Below are 6,996 nucleotides of genomic sequence, written 5' to 3'. Positions count from 1 at the left end.
ACTACTAGCCAGTCAGGAGCAGAGTATGAGGGCCCTGACAGTGCCTAGGTAAGGACTACTAGCCAGTCAGGAGCAGAGGATTAGGGCTAGCAGCTGGGTGAGCATTGTAACGTGTGTTACAGAGTGACACACGTTCGTCTCTGAAGTAAAGGCTGGACTACAATAAAGCAGTTTGGAACCGATTGTGAACAGTGTCTTCCCTGGATTATGGAAAGTAACAAAAATAATTCAGTTTTTCTTAAACAGAAGACTAACAGTTATACCCCAATTAAAGGCCAAACTCCTAGATTATGCTGTAATTAGTACATATATTACACATAATAAGCCCTACTTTATTCCACACAAGGAGCATCAGAATATTCCGCCGATCTTCTGTCCTAAAACCATCTCCAACCAACAGCTACTCACTCCTCCCAATTATAAAAAAGCAGAGACGCCATGGCCATGAGAGGACGGTGGAGATGGACTGGACAAGGAACTGTCTCTGTGGACACAGAGGAAGGGGATAGAAGAAAAGACCCGAGGAGGTCTGGAAGCCCTGTACTTTATAAAATAAAGTACAGGGCTTCCTGTACTTTATTTTATGCAAGTCTTGTATAATTCTTACAATGTTAAACACCTATTCCTATTGTGTTTTGATGCTTGTTTTTCAATAAAAACATGTTTGTTCTGTGTGAACTGGTTTTAGATTGTGGTTATTTTTAATGTGACAGTAACTGAGTTGGGTATGTGGGCGTGGATAAGTGTATTGCCTGTTGATGTGTGTGTACATACATTCTTGTACTGGAATGTCTTTGATGTAATGGGTTTGCATTATGTATCTAATGTGGACCTAAAGAAGAGTAGCTGACTGCTACGGCATCAACTAATGCGGATCCTTTTATCAAATGAACAAACCTTTGGGCCCCATCCAAAGGTTCACCCTAAACAGAGAGAAATGGAAATCCCTTGTTCTTGTCTTGCATGCCAGTAGACATACAGGGCAATAGGTGAGTAAGTCTTTAGTCAAAAGTAGTTAAAATGAAATATGTTCTCAACAAGGCCTGATGTTACCAATGCTGTGTCTAAAATCCCCCCCCTGGCCCAGGTATTCACCACTCCATATATATTACCAGTGCGTCCCTCAGGTTGACTGATGGTGCTTTAGCTTTAAACATACTTAAATATCATGATTTTTGCTAGCAACAGGCCTTTTGTTAGTGTTTCAGCCCTTGGTTATGTATGTTGGCACCAATTGTCTCTTTTTGCTGCTTTGTTCTATGTCTCCAAGGTGCATACAAATCAGACTTCAGACACTGAAATGAAATGGCTAAGGGAAAATGCACTATGTAGTAATCAGGGAAGGATGTCAGACACAGCCCCAGAGTTTTCAAAAGGTATTTGTTTCCAAATTCAATTTCGTTTTCATGGTCTTCCATTGTATTAGAGATGAGGCAGAAACCTCAACACTTGAAAATGAACCAACCCTAACACTATTTCACTTTGAGTATTCATAGTAAATGTATTTCACAACAGACAATCCACCAAAACGTGCTTGATTTGTGTTGAACTATGACGTCTATCACAGGTTATAAAGCGATGCCATACTTCAGTCCTTTATATACGGGAAATACGCCTCTTATCCGCTCAAGGTCTTGCTGACTCCAAGTCCAGAGCGGGATGAGGAGCAGCTCTGCTGGAGACCTTGTGGGAGGATTTGTGCTCACTGTATATTCTATATATCATATTTGATATATTTAAAGTGTCTTTGGATGACTCTTTCACACTTAGCAGTGAGCACAGCTGCAGAGGACTCGGAGGATTAGTTCTGGATCATATTTCTACCCATCAGCTGAGGAACGGCGTCCAAATAGCGCCTTAATCCCTGGGCTCGATCCGGCAGGAGGATCCCCGGCACTCAAACAGCCAATCAGGGTTTGCCTCCAACAAACAAGCTCTTTGATGGACTTACAGCTGACAGCGACCTCACCTCTGTGTGTCCAGTGTTCCCTCGGTACATACCGACACTTCAGCACTCTGTATATTTGGTGGATGGTCACTTCACTTGTTCAGAATGAGAACACCGAATTCTCCAAAGTGTTTGAGTATTTTTAAAGCTAAAACGCGGCGCTGAAACTTAAAGACGGATGAAACAGGTGAGACCGCATCCTGAGCCAATCAAGAGCCGATTTAGATTGAAATGGCGATGTGAGACGGATTTACAGGCCGTGGTGAGGGATGTGTGTTTTGCTTCTGACAGCAAACAGACGCCATGCCTCGTCACCATCTCAAAACCTCACATCTCTAACATGACGGCCTGGTTTTCAGGTCGACCATGGTGGCTACGTGGGGGTTTGAGGTTCAACTTTAAAGTTCAACATACCAAGAAGTGGTTAAAGGACGAGAATCTCTCAGTTTCTGTAATATAAGGTTGTGTAAAATGAAACATTTTAACAAAGAGAAAAAAGATCATTCTGAAGAAGAAGCGGAAGTTGAACCAAATATTCTGACAATTGGGCGTCTGCTCATTTAAAACCAGTTGTGTAAATCGGGGGCAGAATTTACAAAAATAAACAATATGCATAGGGAGACAAAGACAAGATATTTAACCAAGAAAATGTAATAAATAACAGCAATAAGGTTTTTTTGAGGCACATTTACGCAGATAAACACTGCATGTAGTTGGTATTTTGGTGGTTTATGTCGACTGCCCATCTGTGAGTCTCGCCAAACTTAAAGCACGCTAGCCTCAGGAATGACATTCGTATTGGACAGTCTAGCTGGTTTACATCCAAACCTCAATGTCATGTGGCAGTGGGCCATTTGAAAGTGAATTTAAGTGTTACGGGACTTAAAATATGAAGGTAACGCGGCTGTGTGCAGGTCAATCATCAGACGTCAAATTAAAGAGATGGTTAACAAAATAAAAGAAATAAAAATACAAGAATCTGTTTATAGCTACAATTCACAGCTTCACAGCTGAACACCTAAACGTCACATAAAGTCAACGTGCAAACTGCTCTGATTTCATTGAACCTTTGGCAGAACATTACCAGACTTCACACACCTTTGATTACTTAAATACCCTCATCCATCTCCCCCCAGAGTACTTAAGCTCAACTCCATCCTTGCAAATGATGATCTACGCCCTGAAAAGGGTACATACAATAAAACACATTATTCAATTACATAAAGTGACATTTTTATGAACCTGTTAATCAATCTGGTCCCAGGAAACTGGACTCCAGCTCTCCAGCCAGACTCTTAACCACCCCCCAACATAAACTACACGTTCGACATGCGGGAGAACATGTCTCCACCTATTTCAAACGTCCCTTCTGGGGTTTCAGCCTGCAGCGGGAGGACGGATGAGGAGCTGGGTCTCTTTTCTCCTGCTGCACACAAAAGCAGCAATAAAAACATAATCTACCGATCTAGATTTTGGCCAAAAAAAGAGGAAACAAATCAGAATAAAACATGTGGTTTAGTGGTAAGAAGGGATTTCAGGGCCACTGCCTGTCAGTGTTTGTCTTACCTCAGAGAGGAAGAGAAGCTCCTCGGACGATGAAGACGAAGGTCTGTAAGAAGCTGCAGGCTCCGCTCAGAGAATAAGTCCTTGTGTTCTAGTGATACTTGAGCTCATCCGGCCCTTATTGGCTGTGGATTGAGAGTGAGGTGTGTGTGTGTGTATGCATGTATGTATGTGTGTGCATGTGTGTGTGTGTTGTGCATATGTTTGGAAAAGATGGGGAGAGAAAGGGGGGGCTGGCATGACCCTGGAGAAGGAGATGGGTGAAATACTGGGGGTGGACGAGGAGGGCTCAGGTTTTGGAAAGGAGCAGCTGAGAAGCTTCTGATGCTAAATTTACAGTGATAGAAGGCTGAAGGGGGGGGGGGTTACACATCGGCTTGGCATCCAGACAATGGTGGGAAACTCTCTGTTTGTGTGCGTGTGTGTGTGTGTGTGTGTGTGTGTGTGTGAGTGAGTCAATCAATCAGCCTGTACAGAGTAACACAATAGTAGAATAATAATAGAACTGGACTGAAGACAGAATGCTCGCTATCAGTCGTGATTACTGGAGCAATTAAATACACAGTAACGTGTTTAATCAGGTAAACTCACACACTCACACACACACACACACACACACAAGGACGTTATACCGTTAACATAGCTATTCTGGCCGATAGACAATATTTACAGATGCTGATGTGTATAAAAAAAGCTTCCATGATAATCATTTTGAATCTGTTTTGTATGTACCAAAGGCGTTATTATGAATCCCACATAACTGCTGGCAGGTCCCGCCCTACTAAGTAGCTCAATTGGTTGTGGTCGGACTATGACCTTGAATGGTTAGGGTTAGAATAGCCGATTGGTCAGGGTAAAGGACCTGAACCAATCGGGTTAGGTCACCTTGGACGCCTGGCCAAGAGTAGTTTGTGAATGCTATTGAAGGGATAATAATAATAGGAATATAATAATAGGAAGATAATTAAGTGTACTGAAGACCTGTGAACACTGACTTTGGAAAAGTCATGACTTTCTTTTTGCAAAACATTTGCAAAGCCTATAAATCCTGGATTCACTGTGTTGTTTCCTCTCAACAAGTTCCAGGGCCACCATGACAAACACAGAGGTGGAAAGGTACTAAAATATTAGTAGTCACGTGAAAATACCAACACTTTGATGAGACAAGATGGATTTGGGGGTGGGGGTTGGTTTAGGTCACCCACATGTTGTTGTAGGCCCAGTTTAACATGCAACTTAATTTCACACAATACGTAGAAGGGCTCCCTGCTCCGTTTCTCTTTCAGTTAAGGGGTCTTTGGCCTATAAAATGTTGAAGACCCCTGCGTCAGAAGCTCCTTTGAGGGAGCTTTTGATGAATCTGAGCAGCCATGAGGACGAGTGAGCTAACGCTAATGCTCATTAACAGGCATAAACGTCCCCATTGGGCAGAGGAAGGTGCGTTGACATGAGGATTTCAGCAGAATACGAGTGGAACGTGTCAGGTTATAATGGCCAAGCTGTGCACCTGAATGAATGGGATGAGTTGTCGGTAGTCAGCCGGTAGCCAAGTCATAGTTGTAGCCATGACTGGTGAAGCATGAAAGGTGCAGCTGATGATTAAATGTAAGCCAGACTTCAGATACTGCACACAAGATAAATTCTATACTATATAATATTATAATACCATCAGCTACTCTTAGACATCCCTGATAGTGTACAGTCATACTCAGACCAAACGAGAGCTAAATGTAGAGTTAATAATGCAACTAAACTCATCAAGTGGCCAGAAACACGACCCCTAATGAATGCTAATGTTGCTAAGTGTTAGATAACTAGTTATGTACTGTAACAACTTTATAAGCTGGTGGCAGGCTGTTGGTTGGTTCTCTGTAAGCTTTTTTTATCGATGGTGGTCGAAACTGATTAACACAGCTTTAAAGATACAGTGTCCAGTCAGTTAACTTGTTAGAAAGGAGCATAAATATGTATTTACGGATAATTAGGCAGACACTCCTTTAGATTAATAGCAAGAAATTGTGAAAGCAGAAGAAGAACAACCTGAACTTGTAGGGGTGCTCTTGAATTTGCAGGTGTTACCAATAGATCCTTCGTACTGAAGATGTGACATTTCAATTCGGTCAACACACATGTCTACATATATGTATGTAGAAACAGATATACACGCATACACATACATATACACACATATACACACATACATATATGTACACACATACGTGTGTATACACACATATATATGTATATATACATATATATACATATATATACACACATCATAACACACATATATATACATATACACACATATGTATATTTAAGTACAGTGTAAACACATATATACAAATACAGTATATACAAATATATATACACACACACACACACACACACACACAGGCACACACACATATATAATACATTATAAATATTGCTCCTTACCCCACATGCCCTGAATTCAGTTGTAATATTTCTCTAATATTACATCTGATTTGTTCTTTCCTGCTAGTAGCTAGGCGAATGAATTACATGGTAATATATGTTAATTATAAATATATTATCATGTTCTACTGCTCACATATACCAGTTTCATGTTTCCCAATGTTTTGAAGCTATTAATTATTTAATTAAATCTATGTAGTCCAGCATGTCCAAATGTCATTCTCAAAAGGATTTCCTCTTTTCTATTTCTGCTATATTCTTTCATCCCTCCTACTTTCTTTTACAGTTTTTCTCCATTGGTTTGGCTCATTTCTTGAAACAGAAATTACATTCTCAAAACAACATGGACAAACCTCCAAACTACTTGGCAATTGTTCACAACAGAATTTAATTTCTCATTCATTTCATCAAATTGCAAATGCCTAAGTACATGCCTCAATGTCTCAGTACATCTTTGCAAATGATTAAGTACAGGTAGCCTACATTTAGCACAATTTCCAAGTGAATAGATCTTGCTGATCTAAACTGATTGTTGATTCTCGGTCTAATGGTTGTTCACTCCAAAACTTGTCAGCATCATTTCATTGTATAAGCCATTACATGCACAATAGTCTGTTCAATTGTCAAAATGAGTCAAGAACATAATACCATGAACACCACATATGAATCCCTTGGAACATTTGATACATTTTGTTTTTCACAGCTATTGACAGTCAGGTGAAACTAGAACTTTACTAACGAAGGAGGAGTTTCACACATCTCAGATGACCAATCAAACAGTATGGAGAGGGAGTACAGGAGAGGGAGGGTGAGGGCGCTGTAGGCTATATATAATTTTTATTGATTTTTTATTTGTGTGTTTATATTACAGTGTTATGCTGTATACATTTTGTTTTTACTCTGATGTATGGAAGTTACTTTACAGTATGTGTGTGAATCCTTTTTGTGAAATCCTATTTCTTTTTTCTGTTTTATACACAATTGTATTGTGTAAGCACAAAAAAACAGTACAGTAACCATTCGTGAGCTTAGAATTATAAAGTTAT

General features: G+C 40.2%; 1 protein-coding gene across 5 annotated transcripts in view; it reads right to left on the bottom strand.

The window, feature by feature from the left end:
- Positions 1-3,677, bottom strand: part of LOC117941668 (troponin T, fast skeletal muscle isoforms-like) — a 21,229-nt gene extending 17,552 nt beyond the window's left edge. For 2 of the 5 annotated variants that reach the window (XM_034866662.1, XM_034866673.1), the window contains exon 1: positions 3,515-3,677. The gene's annotated coding sequence lies outside the window, so the exon portion shown is untranslated. The remainder of the gene's footprint in view (positions 1-3,514) is intronic. The other 3 variants (XM_034866690.1, XM_034866691.1, XM_034866682.1) reach the window with 2 other exon arrangements.
- Positions 3,678-6,996: the final 3,319 nt, after the last annotated feature.

Source organism: Etheostoma cragini, chromosome 1 (genome assembly GCF_013103735.1).
Source record: "Etheostoma cragini isolate CJK2018 chromosome 1, CSU_Ecrag_1.0, whole genome shotgun sequence".
NCBI lineage: Eukaryota > Metazoa > Chordata > Actinopteri > Perciformes > Percidae > Etheostoma > Etheostoma cragini.
Note: the sequence above shows the minus strand (reverse complement) of the source record. Positions and strands in the feature narration are given on the sequence as shown.